Here is a 16,160-nt window from a genome sequence, read left to right as displayed (position 1 = left end):
AATGGTGTTCAGAAATCCTAACATGCAAAAGAATAAAACTAAACCAGTATATTATACTATACAAAAGATAAATTAAAAGTGGATTAAAGATGTTAATGTAAGACCTGAAACCATAAAACTCTTAGAACAAAACATGTGGTAAGCTCTCTGGTATAGATCTTGTTGAGTATTTTAGAATCTGACACCAAAGCAAAAGTAACAGATGCAAAAATAAGTAAGTGGGACTACTAAATACTAAAAAGCTTCTGCACAACAAAAGAAACCATTCACAAAAGGGAAAGGCAACCTACTGAATGGGAGAAAATACTTGTAAGTCTTTTATGTAACACAGGATTAATATCCAAAATATATGAAAAACACATACAACTCAAGAACAAAAAAACAATCCAATTTAAAAAAAGGGCAGGAGATCTCAATAGACACTTTTCCAAAAAAGACACAGAGATAGTCAAAGACACAATAAAAGATGCTCAACTTCATTAGTCATTAGGGAAATGAAATAAAAAACAAAATGAGAGGGGCACTTGGATGGCTCAGTCAGTTAAGCATCTGTCTTTGGCTCAGGTCTTGATCCTGGGGTACTGGGATCAAGCCCCACATTGCACTCCCTGCTCAGTGGAGAACCAGCTTCTTCTTCTCCCTCTGCCTGCTGCTCTGCCTACGTGTATTATCTCTCTGTCAAGTAAATAAATAAAATCTTAAAATAAAACACAATGAGCTATCACATCACACTGTAAGAACAGCTACTATCAAAAAAGCAAGAGGTAAGTGATGGCAAGGATACGGAGAAAAGAAAATCCTTGTATGCTGTGTTGAAATGTAAACTGGTAAACCACTATAAAAAACAGTATGAAGGGTCATCAAAAACTTAAAAATAGAACTTCTATATGATCCAGTAATTCACTATTAGAAATCTATACAAAGAAAACAAGAACTAATTCTAAAAGATATCTATACTTACATTTATTACATTATCTACAATATATAAAGATATATATAAAGATATAAACAAGATATAAAACCAACCCAAGTATCCATTGATAGATGAAAGAATAAAGAAACTGTGGTATGTATATACAATGGAAAATTACACATAATAAAGAAGAAATCTTGCTACTTATAGCAATATGGATGGGCCTACAGGGCATTATGCTAAGTGAAATAAGTCAGAGAAAGACAAGTACCGTGTGATCTTTATTATATGTGGAATCCCAAAATACAGAAAGGACAAACAGAAACAAACAAACAAGCTCACAGATACAGAGAACAGATAGGTGGTTGCCAGAGACAAATTGTGAGGGGTGGGAGAAATGGGTAAAGAGGATAAAAAGGATAAAAGAAAAAAAGAGCTCAATTTCAACGATGACAAATAAATAAAATGCCTTTTACATTTTGATTACTAAATGAACATTATGAGTTCAAGAGGGTCAACATGTGGGTATTTCCTAATATAAGTTTTAAGTATGCAAAATTAGGTTACCTTAATATGATGCAAGGCCTATAAAATTTATTTCTTATTTACCAAAAGTTGGATAGATACATTTAAAATTAAATGAAGTTCTATCTAAAATGTTCCTTTTTTCTATCATAAAACTAACTTCTGGGGCGCCTGGGTGGCTCAGTGGGTTAAAGCCTCTGCCTTCGGCTCGGATCATGATCTCAGGGTCCTGGGATCGAGCCCCGCATGGGGCTTCTGCTCAGCAGGGACCCTGCTTCCTCCTCTCTCTGTCTACTTGTGATCCCAGTCTGTCAAAAAATAAATAAATAAAAATCTATTTAAAAAAAAAATAAATAAAACTAACTTCTATTTAAAAAAATAAAAATAAAAAAATTATAGCTCAATATCTTTCATGAATATAAATGTAAAAATCCTCAACAAATATTAGTAAATTGAACCAAACAAGATTTACATACTACTACCAAGTGAGATTTATCTCAGGTATGCAAAACAGGTTCAATATTAAAAATCAATTAATGTGATCCATCACACTAACAAGCTAAAAAGGGAAAAACCACATGATCATTTCAACATATAAAGAGAAAGTATTTGACAAAATCCAACACCCATTCATGATAAAAATTCTCAATAATCTAGGAATAGAAGGTATCTTCCTCAAATGAATAAAGAACATCTACAAAAAAGCCTATACCTAATAATACTTAATGGTGTGAACCTAGTATAAGTTTTCTCGCTAAGACCAGTAACAAGGCAAAGTTGTTCCCTCTCACCACTAGTTTTCAATATTACAGTACAAGTATTAGCAAATGCAAACAAGGCAAAGAAAGAAAATAAGAGGTATACAAATTGAGAAAGAAGATAAGAAACTGTCTTTTTTCCCAGTTGACATGATCAGCCGTGTAGGAAAACCAAAAGAATTGACTAAAAAAAAAAAAAACAAAAAAAAAAACTCCTGTTCCTGATAATAATAGCAAGGCTGCAGGATATGAGCTTAAAACATAAAAGTCAATTGCTTTACTATATACCAGCAGAGAAGAACTGAAAATAAAATTTAAAATACAGGAGGTTCCCATCCAAGATGGCAACAGAGGAAGACTTTGAATTCACCTCCTTCACAGAACACACCAACTTACACCTATTAACACAACAATTCCACATGAAAAAGAATTGAGGGCTGACTGAACTACCAAAGACAGAGAGAATGGCCAGAAGACAAGAGAGACAGACAGATAGTAATAAAGGGAACCCCCCACTCCCAACACTGCAAACAGTAGTGGGGAACAATAATATTGAGGGACCAAGAACAGACACCTCTGTCCTTGGGCTTGGAAAAAAACCCCTAAGTTCACAAAAGCAACTGGCATATAAAAGACACACAAGAAATCTGCCAAACACCGGAGGAGTTGTGGGAAATCTCTTCAAGTCAGAGGGACTGGAGAACAATACAGTTTATGTTCCCACCCCACCTTGAGAGTGTAGACTATAGCAGACTATGTAACATATGGGTCCAGTCATCTCGATAAGCTTGCAACTTCAGGGAGCCCAGGATCTACAAGACCACACCAGCCCTGGACATGCTGGGACACAGGAAAAAGAGCCATGGTTAAAAAGCACTGAGCAACTGCGGGAACACTTTCTCCCCTTCCACCTTAAAAGTCCAGACCCAGTAGGGTTGGCTTATGGTAAGCCTTTGACCCCAGAGAGCTCAGGGAACACAAGCCTGCATCAGTTGCCTTGAGATGCTGAGGCACAGAAAACAAGCTGCAGTTTTGTGGGGATTTTATTATTATTACTTTTATTTTATTTTACTTTGAAAATTTGTCTTGTCATTTTTTTCTTTTTGGCTTTGTTCCTTTCTTTCTTGTTCTTCTTTTTTTTTTTTTTTTAAAGATTCTATTTATTTATTTGACAGACAGAGATCACAAGGAGGCAGAGAGGCAGGCAGAGAGAGAGGAGGAAGCAGGCTCCCTGCTGAGCAGAGAGCCGGATATGGGGCTTGATCCCAGGACCTTGAGATCATGACCTGAGCGGAAGGCAGCAGCTTAACCCACTGAGCCACCCAGGTGCCCCACTTGTTCTCTTTTTAAAATTCTCTTCTTTTAGGGTGCTTGGGTGGCTCAGTCATTAAGCATCTGTCTTTGGCTCAGGTTATGATCCCAGAGTCTTGGGATTGAGCCCCACATCGGGTTCCCTGCTCAGTGGGAAGCCTGCTTCTTCCTCTCCCAATACCCCTTGTGTTCCCTCTCTCGCTAACTCTCTCTGTCAAAATAAAAAATAAAAAAAAGAAAAAAAAAAGTTTAAAAAAAATAAATTTTTGTTTACTTTTTTCCATTTTTTTCTTCTTTTATTATTTTTTCTTCTATTATTCTTTTTATTGGTATTCTTTCTATAAAAAGCCACAGTGTAAAAGACTAGCATATACAGCCACAACCCCAGCCAGCCAGAAACAGTCATCAAGCATACACAGTCTACAAAGAGGATTCCATGCACAAATCCTTAAACTTTAGGAGAAGTAGCTTTAATCCACGAAACAAACACAGAAAGTTACATAAATGGAAATACAGAGGAATATGCTCCAAGAGAAAGAACAAGAAAAAAACTCAGAAAAAGGCCTAAATGAAACAGAGATAAGGAATTTAAAGTAATGATCATAAGATCATTACTCACTGGGCTGGAGAAAAGATTAGACAAACTCAATGACATTTCAATAAAGAGAAAAAAAATTAAATCAATCAATCAAAGTTGAAGCATACAATAACAAATAAAAAAAAAAAAACTAGAGGAAATCAAAGATTAGAGGATGTGAAAGAACTTAACAGTGATCTGGAAGACAAGGGAATAGAAAGCACACAACCGGGACGCCTGGGTGGCTCAGTTGGTTAAGCAGCTGCCTTCGGCTCAGGTCATGATCCCAGCATCCTGGGATCGAGTCCCACATCGGGCTCCTTGCTGGGCTGGGAGCCTGCTTCTCCCTCTGCCTCTGCCTGCCATTCTGTCTACCTGTGCTTGCTCTCTCTCCCTCTCTCTCTCTGATAAATAAATCTTTAAAAAAAAAAAGAGAGAGAAAGAAAGCACACAACCTGAACAACAAGAAAAGAACTGAAAGAAAATGAGGCTAGATTAAGAGATCCCTTAGACAACATCAAGTGAACAAACATCTGCATTATAGGGATCCCAGAAGAAAAGAGAGAAAGGTGTAGGAAATTTATTTGAAGATATAACTGAAAGCTTTCCTAACCTAGGAAGGGAAATAAACATTCAAGTCAAAGAAGCCCAGAGAGTTCTAGACAAGTTGAACCCAAGAAGGTCCACATGGCATTAGATAATAACTAAAACGCCAAAGGTTAAAGACAAAGAGAGAATCTTAAAAGAAGCAAGAGAGAAATAAAAAGCTACCTACAAAGGAGATAAAGAGTTTCCCAGACAAACGAAAGATAAAGGAGTTTACCATCACTATGCCAAGCTTCCAAGAAATGTTAAAGGAACTTTTCAAAAACATTTTTTAAAAGATTTTATTTATTTATTTGACAGACAGAGCTCACAAGTAGGCAGAGAGGCAGGCAGAGAGAGAGGAGGAAGCAGGCTCCCCTCCGAGCAGAGAGCCCGATGCGGGGCTCGACCCCAGGACCCTGGGACCCTGGGAGCCCAGGACCCCGGACCACCACCTGAGCTGAAGGCAGAGGCTTTAACCCACTGAGCCACCTAGGTGCCCCAATGGAACTTCTTTAAATAGAAAGCAAATGGCCGTTAACTGGATATAAGAAATATATGAATAAAAAGATGTAAAATATGACAACATATACATAAAATGTGAAGGAGTAGAAAAAGAAGACAAGAAAAAAACTAAAAAAGAAAAAAAATCTTTTTTTTTTTTAAGATTTTATTTATTTATTTGACAGAGAGAAATCCCAAGTAGACAGAGAGGCAGGCAGAGAGAGAGAGAGGGAAGCAGGCTCCCTGCTGAACAGAGAGCCCAATGCGAGACTCGATCCCAGGACTCTGAGATCATGACCTGAGCCGAAGGCAGCGGCTCAACCCACTGAGCCACCCAGGCGCCCCAAGAAAAAATCTTTTTAAAAAAAAAAGATTTTATTTATTTATTTGCCAGACAGAGATCATACGTAGGCAGAGAGGCAGGCAGAGACAGGGGAAGCAGGCTCCCTGCTGAGCAGAGAGCTTGAGGCAGATCACAATCCCAGGATCATGAGATCATGACCAGAGCTGAAGGCAGAGGCTTAATCCACTGAGCCATTTAGGCACCCCGAAAAAATCTTTTGCTTTTTCTGTTTTATTGTGGCTAAAGAATGTGTTTGAACCTAAATGTCCATCAAATTATTATCAGCTGCTATTTACTTATAATGCTATATATGAACCTCATGGTAACCACAAATCCATTAACTATGATAGATACACAAAAAGAGAAAGAAAGCCCAACAAAATACTATACTCATCAATCACAAAAAAAGAGAGCTAGAGAAAAGAAACAAAGAACTACAAAAAACAAAAACAAAAACAAAAAAACAGAAAATAAATCTTTTGAAAGTTTTTATTTAAATTCCTCTTAGTTGGGACACTTGGGTGGCTTAGTTGCTTAAGTATCTTCCTTTGGCTCAGGTCATGATCTTGAAGTCCTGGGATCAAAGCCCGTGCCAGGCTCCTTGCTCAGCAGGGAGTCTGCTTCTCCTTCTGCCTCTCCCTCATGTTCTTTCACTCTCTCTCAAATAAATAAATAAATCTTAAAAAAAATTCCAGTTTGTTTACATACAGTGTAATATTAGTTTCAGGTGTATAATATAGTGATTCAACACTTCCATATATCCCCCAGTGCACACTGCAAGTGCAATCCTTAATCTCCATCACCTACTTAACCTATCACACCACCCACCTCCCTTCTGGAAATGATCACTATGTTCTCTATAGTTAAGAGTCTGTTTCTTGGTTTGTCTCTCTCTTTTTTCCTTTGGTCATTTTTTTGTTGTTTCTTAAATTCCACATGAGTGAAACCATGGTATGTCTTTCTCTGGCAATGTTACTGGCTGGGAGGTCTATAGTTTTTGGTTTTTATTTTTAGGTTTATGATCCATTTTTAGTTAATTTTTGTGAAGGTCGTAAGGTCCATGTTTAGGTTCACCTTTTTTTTTTTTTTCCCACTTGGCTATCTAGCTGCTCTAGCACTATTTGTTGAAAAGACTTCTCTTTCTTCCATTGTATTGTCTTTGCTCCTTTGTCAACAATCAGTTGACTATATTAAGGTGGGTCCATTTGTGGACTTTACATTCTTTTCCATTGATCTTCTTATCTGTTCTTTCACCAGTACCTCACTGTATTGATTACTGTAGCTTTATAATAACTCCTGATATCAGATGGTATCTAACTTCCAACTCTGTTTTTTTCTTTCAATACTGTGTTGGCTATTCTGGGGTTTTTGCCTCTCCATATAAATTTTAGAATTTTTGGTTTTAAATTTTATTTACTTTTTATTTGCATATAGTTCACACAATATTAGTACATTAGTATCAAGTATGTAACATAGTGATTCAACAACGCTATGCATTATGCTATGTTCACTAGAAATGTGGCTGCCTTCTGTCACCATACAATGCTATTATATTATTGACATATTCCCTATGCTCTACCTTCTATTCAATGACTTCCATGATTGGAAGCCTGTATCTTCCATTCCCTTTCATCCATTTTGCACATCCCCCAGTCTTCTCCCCTCTAGCAACCATTGGTTTATTCTCTGTATTTATATATCCGATTCTGCTTGTGGTTTCTTCATTCAGTTTGCTTTTTAGATTCCATATTTAACTGAAAGCATATGCTATTTGTCTTTCTCAGATTTCACTTAGCATAATTCTTTTTATGTCTATCCATGTTATTGCAAATGGCAAGATCTCATCCTTTTTTATGACTACATAATATTCCTCTGTGTGTGTGTGTGTGTGTGTGTGTGTGTGTTCTTTATTAATTAATCTATTGATGGACACTGGGTTGCTTTCATATCTTGGCTATTGTAAATAACATTGCAGTAAACAGAGGGGTACATATATCTTTTCAAATTAGTGTTTTATTTTCTTTAAGCAAATACCCAGTAGTGGAATTACTGGATCTTACACTATTTCTTTCTTTTTTTTTTTTTTTAAGATTTATTTATTTATTTGAGAGACAGAGACTGTGAGTGTTAGCGGGAGGAGGAGCAGAGGGAGGGGAAGACAGAGAATCCTAAGTAGGCTCCATACTGATGCAGAGCCTGATCTCATAACACTGAGATGATGATCTGAGCTGAAATCAAAAGTTAAATGTTTAACCATCTGAGTCATGCAGGCACCTCTAGATCATACACTTTCTATTTTTAATTTTTTGGGGAAACTCCATGCTGTTTTCCACAGTTGCTGTACCAATTAACACTCCCACCAAAAGTGTGCCTGTGCTTTTTCTCTTGCCAGCATTTGTTATTCTTTTTACATTAAATTTTTTTATTAACATATAATAATATATGTATTATTATATATGTAATATATAATACATGTATGTAATATATATATTAATAATGTATTATTAGTCCCAGGGGTACAGATCTGTGAATCAACAGGCTTACACATTTCACAGCAATCACCATAGTATATACCCTCCACAATGTCCACAACCCAACCACCAAACATTTGTTATTCTTGCCAACATTTGTTATTTCTTGTCTTTTTGATTTTAGCCATTATGACTCATTGATTTACATATCCCTGATGATTAGTAATGTTGAGCCTCTTTTCATGTGTCTATTGGCCATCTGGATGTCTTCTTCTTTTTTTTTTTTTTAAATGATTTATTTATTTGAGAGAGAGAGTGAGAAAGAGAGAGAGAGAGTGAGTGCATGGTGATGGGGCAGAGAGAGATGCAGACTCCCTGCTGAGCAGAAAACCCGATGCGGACTCAATTCCAGGACCCTGGGATCATGACCTGAGCTGAAGGCAGATGCTTAACCAACTGAGCCACCCAGGTGCCCCGGATGTTTTCTATATAAAAATGTCTATTCAGGTCTTCTGTCCATTTTTCATGGATTATTTGCTTTTTTTGTGTTGACTTGTGTAAGTTCCTCATTTTTTAACCCATTTTCAGATATATCATTTGCAAAAATCTTCTCTCATTCAGTAGGTTACCTTTTTGTTTTGTTGATGGTTTCCATTGCTATGCAAAAGCTTTTCAGTTTGGTGTAGTTCCAATAGTTTATTTTTGCTTTTGTTTCCCTTGCCTCAAGAGACATATTCAGAAAAATATTTCTATGGCAGATATCAGAGAAATTACTGCCTATATTTTCTTCTAGGAATTTTATGGTTTCAGGTTTCACATTTAGGTCTTTAATCCATTTTGAATTTATTTTTGTGTATGGTTTGAGAAAACAGTCCAGTTTCATTCTTTTGTATGTGGCTGTCCAGTGTCCTAGCACCATTTATTGAAAACTGTTTTCTCCACGTTGGATATTTTTGCCGCCTTCATCATAGATCAATTGATCATATAAGTGTGGGGTTGTGTCTGGATTCTCTGTCTCTTTCATTGATGTATGTGTCTATTTTTGTGCCAGTACCATACTGTTTTGATTGTGACATCTTTGTAATGTCTCTTGAATCTAGAATTGTGATGTCTCTAGCCTTTTTTTTTTTTCTTTTGCAAGATTGTTTTCACTACTTGGGGTCATTGGTGGTTCCATACAAATTTTATTATTTGCTCTAATTCTATGAAAAATTCTATTGGTATTTTGGTAAGGATTGCATTGATTCTGTAGATTGCTTTGGGCACAGGGATGTTTTAACAATATTAATATCTATGAGCATAGAATATCTTTCCATTTATTTGTGCTGTCTTCAATTTGTTTCATCAATGTTTTACAATTTTCAGAGTATGTGTCTTCCACCTCCTTGGTTAAGCTTATTCCTAAGTAATTTATTCTTTTTGGTGCAACTATAAATGTAACTGTTTTCTTAATTTCTCTCTCCACTACTCTCTTATTAGTATATAGAAATGCAACTGATTTCTGGGTATTAATTTTTAGCCTGCAAGTTTACTGAATTCACTTATTCTAATAGTTTTTTGGTAGTCTTTAGGGCTTTCTACCTAAAGTACCCTGTCATCTGCAAATAGCGGCAATTTAAATTCTTCCTTACCAACATGGATGCCTCATCTTTCCCTTGTCTGAGTGCCATGGCTAGGACTTTGAGTACTATGGAGAATGAAAGTGAAGAGAATGAACATCCTTGTCTTATTCCTGATCGTAGAAGAAAATCTTTCAGTTTTTTCCATTGTGTATGATGTTAGGTGTGGTTTTTTCATTGTGGCCTTTATTATGTTGAGATTCCTTCCCTCAAAGCCCATTTTCTTGAGAATCTTTAAAATGAACAGATGTTGAATTTTGGTCAGATGTTTTTTCTGTTTCTATTGAGATGATAAAATGATTTTTTATCCTTCATTTTGTTAATGTGTATCACATTGATTGATTTGTGAATATTGAACCATTGTTATAGCTGAGAAGTAAATCCCACATGAACATTGTGACTGATCCTTTTAATGTATTGTTGAATATGGTTTGGTAACATTTTATTCAGGATTTTTACATCTTTGCTTATCATGGACATTGGCCGGTGGTTTTCTTTTGTTGTGCTGTTTTGTCTGGTTTTGTAATCAAGGTAATGCTAGCCTCATAGAATGTATTTGGAAGCTTTTCTTCCTCTTTAATTTTTTGGAATTGTTTGAGAATAGGCATTGAATCATCTCCTTCTCTTCTTCATTTTATTTATCAGAAAGAGAGAGAACATACAAGTAGAGGGAATGGCAGAGAAAGAGGGAGAAGCAGGCTCCCCACTGAGCACAGAGTCCAATGCAGGATTCCATACCAGGAACCTGGGATCATGACCTAAGCCAAAGGCAGATGCTTAGCCAACTGAACCACTCAGGCATCCTGACATTGAATCTTCTTTAAATGTTTGGTAGAATTCATTTGTGAATCCATCTGGTCCTGGACTTTTATTTTTTGGTTACTACTTCAATTTTTTTTTTTACTACTTCAATTTCATTACTTGTAATTGGTCTATTCAGATTTTCTATTTCTTCCTGGTTCTGTTTAGGAAGATTGTATGTTTCTAGAAATATATCCATTTCTCAGGGTGCCTGGGTGGCTCAGTGGGTTAAGCCTCTGCCTTCAGCTCAGGTCATGATCTCAGGGTCTTGGGATTGAGCCCCACATCGGGCTTTCTGCTCAGTTGGGGAGCCTGCTTCCCCCTCTCTCTCTGACTGCCTCTCTGCCTACTTGTGATCTCTGTCAAATAAATAATTTTTTAAAAAGAAATATATACATTTCTCCTAAGCTGTCCAGTTTGCTGGCATATTATTTCTCATAATATTCACTTGTAATCCTTTGTATTTCTGTGGTGTCAGTTGTTACTTCATTTTTTTTTGAAGATTTTATGTATTTATTTGACAGACAGAGATCACAAGTAGGCAGAGAGGCAGGCAGGGGGGTGGGGGCGCAGGCTCCCTGCTGAGGAGAGAGCCCGATGTGGGGCTCGATCCAGGACCCTGGGATCATGACCTGAGCTGAAGGCAGAGGCTTAACCCACTGAGCCACCCAGGCACCCTGATTTCAGTCTTCTTAAGTTTATTGAGACTAGTTTTGTGGCCTAGCATGTGATCTATCCTGGAGATCTATCCTTGAAAACAATGTGTTCTTTTTGGATAAAATGTTCTTTATATGTCTGTTATGTCCATCTGGTCCAGTATATTATTCAAAGACACTGTTTCCTTATTGATTTTCTGCTTAGATGACCTATCTACTGATGTAAGTGGATTTTTAAGGTCCCCAACTATTATTGTATTACCATCAATTTCTCCCTTTATGTCATTAATATTTGCTTTATGTATATATGTACTTCAGTGTTGGGTGCATAGATATTTACAATTGCTATATCCTCCCACTGGAGTGATCATTTTAACATTATATAATGCCCTTCTTTGTGTCTTGTTAAATTGTATTTTTAAAGTCTATTTTGTCTTGATATAAGTATTGTTACCCTGGCTTTTTTCACTTCCATTTGCATAGTGAATGTAATTCTATCACTTCACTTTTGGTCTCTGTATGCGTCCTTAGGTCTGAGGTGAGTGAGTCTCTTGTAGGCAGAATATAGATGGGTTCTTTTTTTATCCATTCTGCCTCTCTGTGTCTTTTTTTTTTTTTAAAGATTTTATTTATTTATTTGACAGAGAGAAATCACAAGTAGACGGAGAAGCAGGCAGAGAGAGAGAGAGGGAAGCAGGCTCCCTGCCGAGCAGAGAGCCCGACGCGGGACTCGATCCCAGGACCCTGAGATCATGACCTGAGCCGAAGGCAGCGGCTTAACCCACTGAGCCACCCAGGTGCCCCTGCCTCTCTGTGTCTTGACTGAAGCACTTTTACATTTATATTTAATGTAGTTATTGATAGGTATGTACTTATTGCCATTTTGAAAATTAATTTTCAGGAAAGAGAAAAGACCCAAATAAATAAAATCACAAATGAGAAAATGGAAATAACAACCAATAGCACAGAAATACAATTTTAGGAGAATATTATATTTAAAAAACTATATGCCAACAAATTTGACAACCTAGAAGAAATGGATAAATTCCTAGAACATGAATTATCAAAACTGAAACAGGAAGAAATAGAAAACTTGAATGGACTGAAAATCAGCAAAGAAATTAAATCAGTAATTTAAAAATCCCAACAAAAAAAGTCCTGGACCAGATGGCTTGACAGGTGAATTCTTCCAAACATTTAAAGAAAAGTTAATACCTAATCTTCTCAAACTATCCTAAAAAATAGAAAAGGAAGGAAAATGTCCAAATTCATTCTAGGAGACTCACATCACCCTGGTATCAAAACCAGATAAAAACACCACAAAAAAAGAGAACTACAGACCAATATCCCTGATGAACTTAGATGCAAAATCCTCAAGAAAATACTAGCAAACAAAATCCAACATTACATTAAAAAAATCATTCAGCACAATTAAGTGGGATTTATTCCTGGGTGCAAGGATGGTTCAGCATTCACAAATCAATCAACATGATACATCTCATCAATAAGGGAAGGAGAAGAGCCATTTAATCATTTAAATAGATGCAGAAAAAGCATTTAACAAAGTACAATAGCCATTCATAATAAAAACCCTCAAAAAAGTAGATTTAGAGGGAACATACCTCAACATAATTAAGGCCATATATGAAAAATGCACAGGTAATATCATCCTCAATGGGGAAAAACTGAGAGCCTTTCCCCTATGGTCAAGAACAAGACAAGGATTTCCACTGTTACCACTTTTATTCAACATAGTACTGAAAGTCCTAGCCACAGCAATCAGACAACAAAAAGAAATAAAAGGCATCCAAATTGGTAAGGAAGAAGTAAAACTTCCATTATTTGCAGATCACATGATACTATATATAGAAAACCAGAAGGACTACACCAAAAAATTGATAGAACTGATAAATTCAGTGAAGTATCAGGATACAGAATCAATGTACAGAAATCTGTGGCATTTCCATACACCAATAATGAAGCAGCAGAAAGAGAACTGATTACATTCACAATTGCATCAAAAATACTAAGATAATTAAGAATGAACCTAATTAAGGAAGTGAAATAACTGTACTCTGAAAACTATAAATCATTGATGAAAGAAATTGAAGATGACAAAAAGAAATGGAAAGCCATTCTATGCTCATGGGTTGGAACAACAAATCCTATTAAAATGTCTATAGCACCCCAAACAATCTATACATTTAATACAAACCCTATCAAAGACCACCAACATTTTTCACAGAGCTAGAATAAACAATCCTAAAATTTGTAAGTATCCACAGAAGACCCCAAATAGCTAAAGGAATCTTAAAAAACAAAAACAAAACAAACCAAAAAAGCAAAGCTAGAAGCATCACAATTCCAGGCTTCAATTTATATTACAAAGCTGTAGTGATCAAAACAGTATCATACTGCTGCAAATATAGACCTATAGATCAATGGAACAGAAAAGAAAACTCAGAAATAAACCCACAGTTTGTGGTCAATTAAACTTTGAGAGAGCAGGAAAGAATATCCAAAGGGAAAAAGAACCTCTTCATCAAACGTTGGGAAAACTGGTCAACTATGTGCAAAAGAATAAAACTCTACCACTTTCTTACAACATACACAAAATTGATTTCAGATGGATAAAAGACCTAAATGTGAGACTCGAAACCATAGAAATCCTAGAAGAGAACATAGGCAGTAACTTCTTTGACATTGGCTGCAATTTCTTTCTAGATATGCTTTTGGAGGCAAAGAAAACAAAAGCAAAAAGAAACTACTGAGACAACATCAAAATAAAAAGCTTCTGCACAGCAAAGGAAATAATCAACAAAACTAAAAGGCAACCTACGAAATGAGAGAAGATATTTGCAAATGACATATCTGATAAAGCATTAGTAGTCAAAATATATAAAGAACTGATAAATCTCAACAACTCCAAAAAAGAATACTTGAATTAAAAAATGTCAGAGACATGAACAAATATTTGTCTAAAGAAGACATATAAACGGCCAACAGACACATAAAAAGGTGCTCAACATCACTTAAAATCAGGGAAATGCAAATCAAAACTACAATGAGATACCACCCACCCCTGTCAGAATGGCTAAAATCAACAATACAAGAAACATGTTGGCAGGGATGTGGAGAAAAAGGAACCCCTTTGTACTGTTGGTGGGAATGCAAGCTGGTGCAGCTACTCTGGGGAACTATAAAAGTTAAAATAGAACTTCAAAAATTAAAATAGTTAGAAAAGTTAAAATAGAACCTCAGAAAGTTATAAACAGAACTACCTCACGATCTAGCAATTGTACCATTGGGTTTTTAACCCCCCAGCCAAATACAAAGACGCTAATTTAAAGGGATACATGCACCAGGATGTTTATAGCAGCATTATATACAATAGCCAAATCATGGAAGCAGCTCAACTGTCCACTGATTGATGAATGGATAAATGAGGAGTGGTATATATACAATGGAATATTATTCAGCCATAAAAAAGAATGAAATCTTGCCATTTGTAACAACATGATGGAGCTAGAGAGTATAATGTTGAACAAAGTAAGTTAGAGAAAGACATATCATATGATTTCACCCATATGTGGAGTTTAAGAAACAAAACAAATGCTCAAAGGAAAAAAAGAGAGAGAGAAACCAAGAAATAGACTCTTAACTATAGAGAATAAACTGATGGCTACCAGAAGGGAGGGGGATGGGGGTTATAGGTGAAATTGGTGTTGTCATGTTGAGCACTGGGTGATATATGGAATTGATGAATCACTATATTGTACACCTGAAATTAATATAACACTGTATGTTAACTACACTGGAATTAAAATAGAAACAACAAAAGAAGAAAAATTGTGTTTTTTAACAAGTCAGTATAATACTTGATATAAATGGAATAAAGGATACCTTCCAAAAAGCCCCACAATTAATAGTGAATTATATGAATCTCTGAAAACTCAACAGTAAAAGCAAGTCTAATTGGAAGACTGGACCCTGAACCACTGCTCAAGTATTATCACATATAATCTTTAAGGCAGAATTTCTAGAAATGAAGGGGAAATTTTGACTTTTGTCTAAATAGTTTTTTATAGCTTGCAGTTAGGCAAACTTATGTAAACTTAATGTATCCATTAATGTAGAAGAAAAGAGTTTTTTCCATTTAGAAACAGATCTAGGGATTCCTGGGTAGCTCATTGTATTAAACATCCAACTCTTGATTTGGGGTCTGGTCATGGTCTCAAGGTCCTGAAATGAGCCCCACATGGGGCTCCCCACTCAGTGGGGAATCCACTTGAGATAGACTCTCTTATCCCTCTGCACCACCCCCCCTTAAATAAATAAATAAAATCTTTAAAAAAAAACAGTATCTAAGTTTGTGGTGTAGTTCGTTTTAAATCCTTATTAAATATCTCAGTCTTCTCAGTGGATCACTCCAACCTTATAGATGTCTCCTTTAATCAATGCATTGCATAAAAAGTATGAGATATCTTAAATATAAGTTGTTATACAAATAATATAATAATAGCAATTCACCAAAATAAAGAACGGAGTTCAATTTCTCAAAGCACCATACACCTTCATTACAGTTATGAAAATCTATGGAATAAACACAGAGGTGTAAAGGGTGCTTAAACTGGGTAATGATTTTTTTTCCAATGCTGTTCTGTCAAATTTAAACATTTGAACTTTTAAAATCATTTTATAGTTTTTAAGATTTTATTTATTTATTTGCCAGAAAGAGACCCAGCGAGAGAGGGAACACAAGCAGCGGGAGCAGGAGAGAGAGAAGCGGACTCCCCGCCCAGCAGGGAGCCCCACGCGGGGCTGGATCCCAGGACCCCGGGATCACGACCTGAGCTGAAGGCAGCCACCTAATGACTGAGCCACCCAGGCGCCCCTTAAAATCGCCTTAAACCCTTCATAGAAACGAAGATAGTTTTCCAGACTGTCAAGTGAGTAGCCTACCAGTTGTCTTATATTTCAGGACAGCTCTTCTATCCACCGTAAACCCGACCTTCTGAAAGATTGACTGCCAACATTACCTAGCAAGGCCGCCGGGTGGCCGGAGCATTTCCGGTTCTAGCCCCTTCAGCCGTGAAG

General features: G+C 36.3%; 1 long non-coding RNA gene across 1 annotated transcript in view; it reads right to left on the bottom strand.

Moving 5' to 3' along the window:
* Positions 1-16,136, bottom strand: part of LOC122889112 — a 91,679-nt gene extending 75,543 nt beyond the window's left edge. Inside the window, exon 1 of the long non-coding RNA XR_006380810.1 lies at positions 16,103-16,136. This is a non-coding gene — a long non-coding RNA (uncharacterized LOC122889112). The remainder of the gene's footprint in view (positions 1-16,102) is intronic.
* Between the last annotated feature and the right edge of the window lie 24 nt (positions 16,137-16,160).

Source organism: Neovison vison, chromosome 11, assembly GCF_020171115.1.
Source record: "Neovison vison isolate M4711 chromosome 11, ASM_NN_V1, whole genome shotgun sequence".
NCBI classification, from domain to species: Eukaryota; Metazoa; Chordata; class Mammalia; order Carnivora; family Mustelidae; genus Neogale; species Neogale vison.
This window is presented reverse-complemented; position numbering and strand designations above follow the sequence as displayed.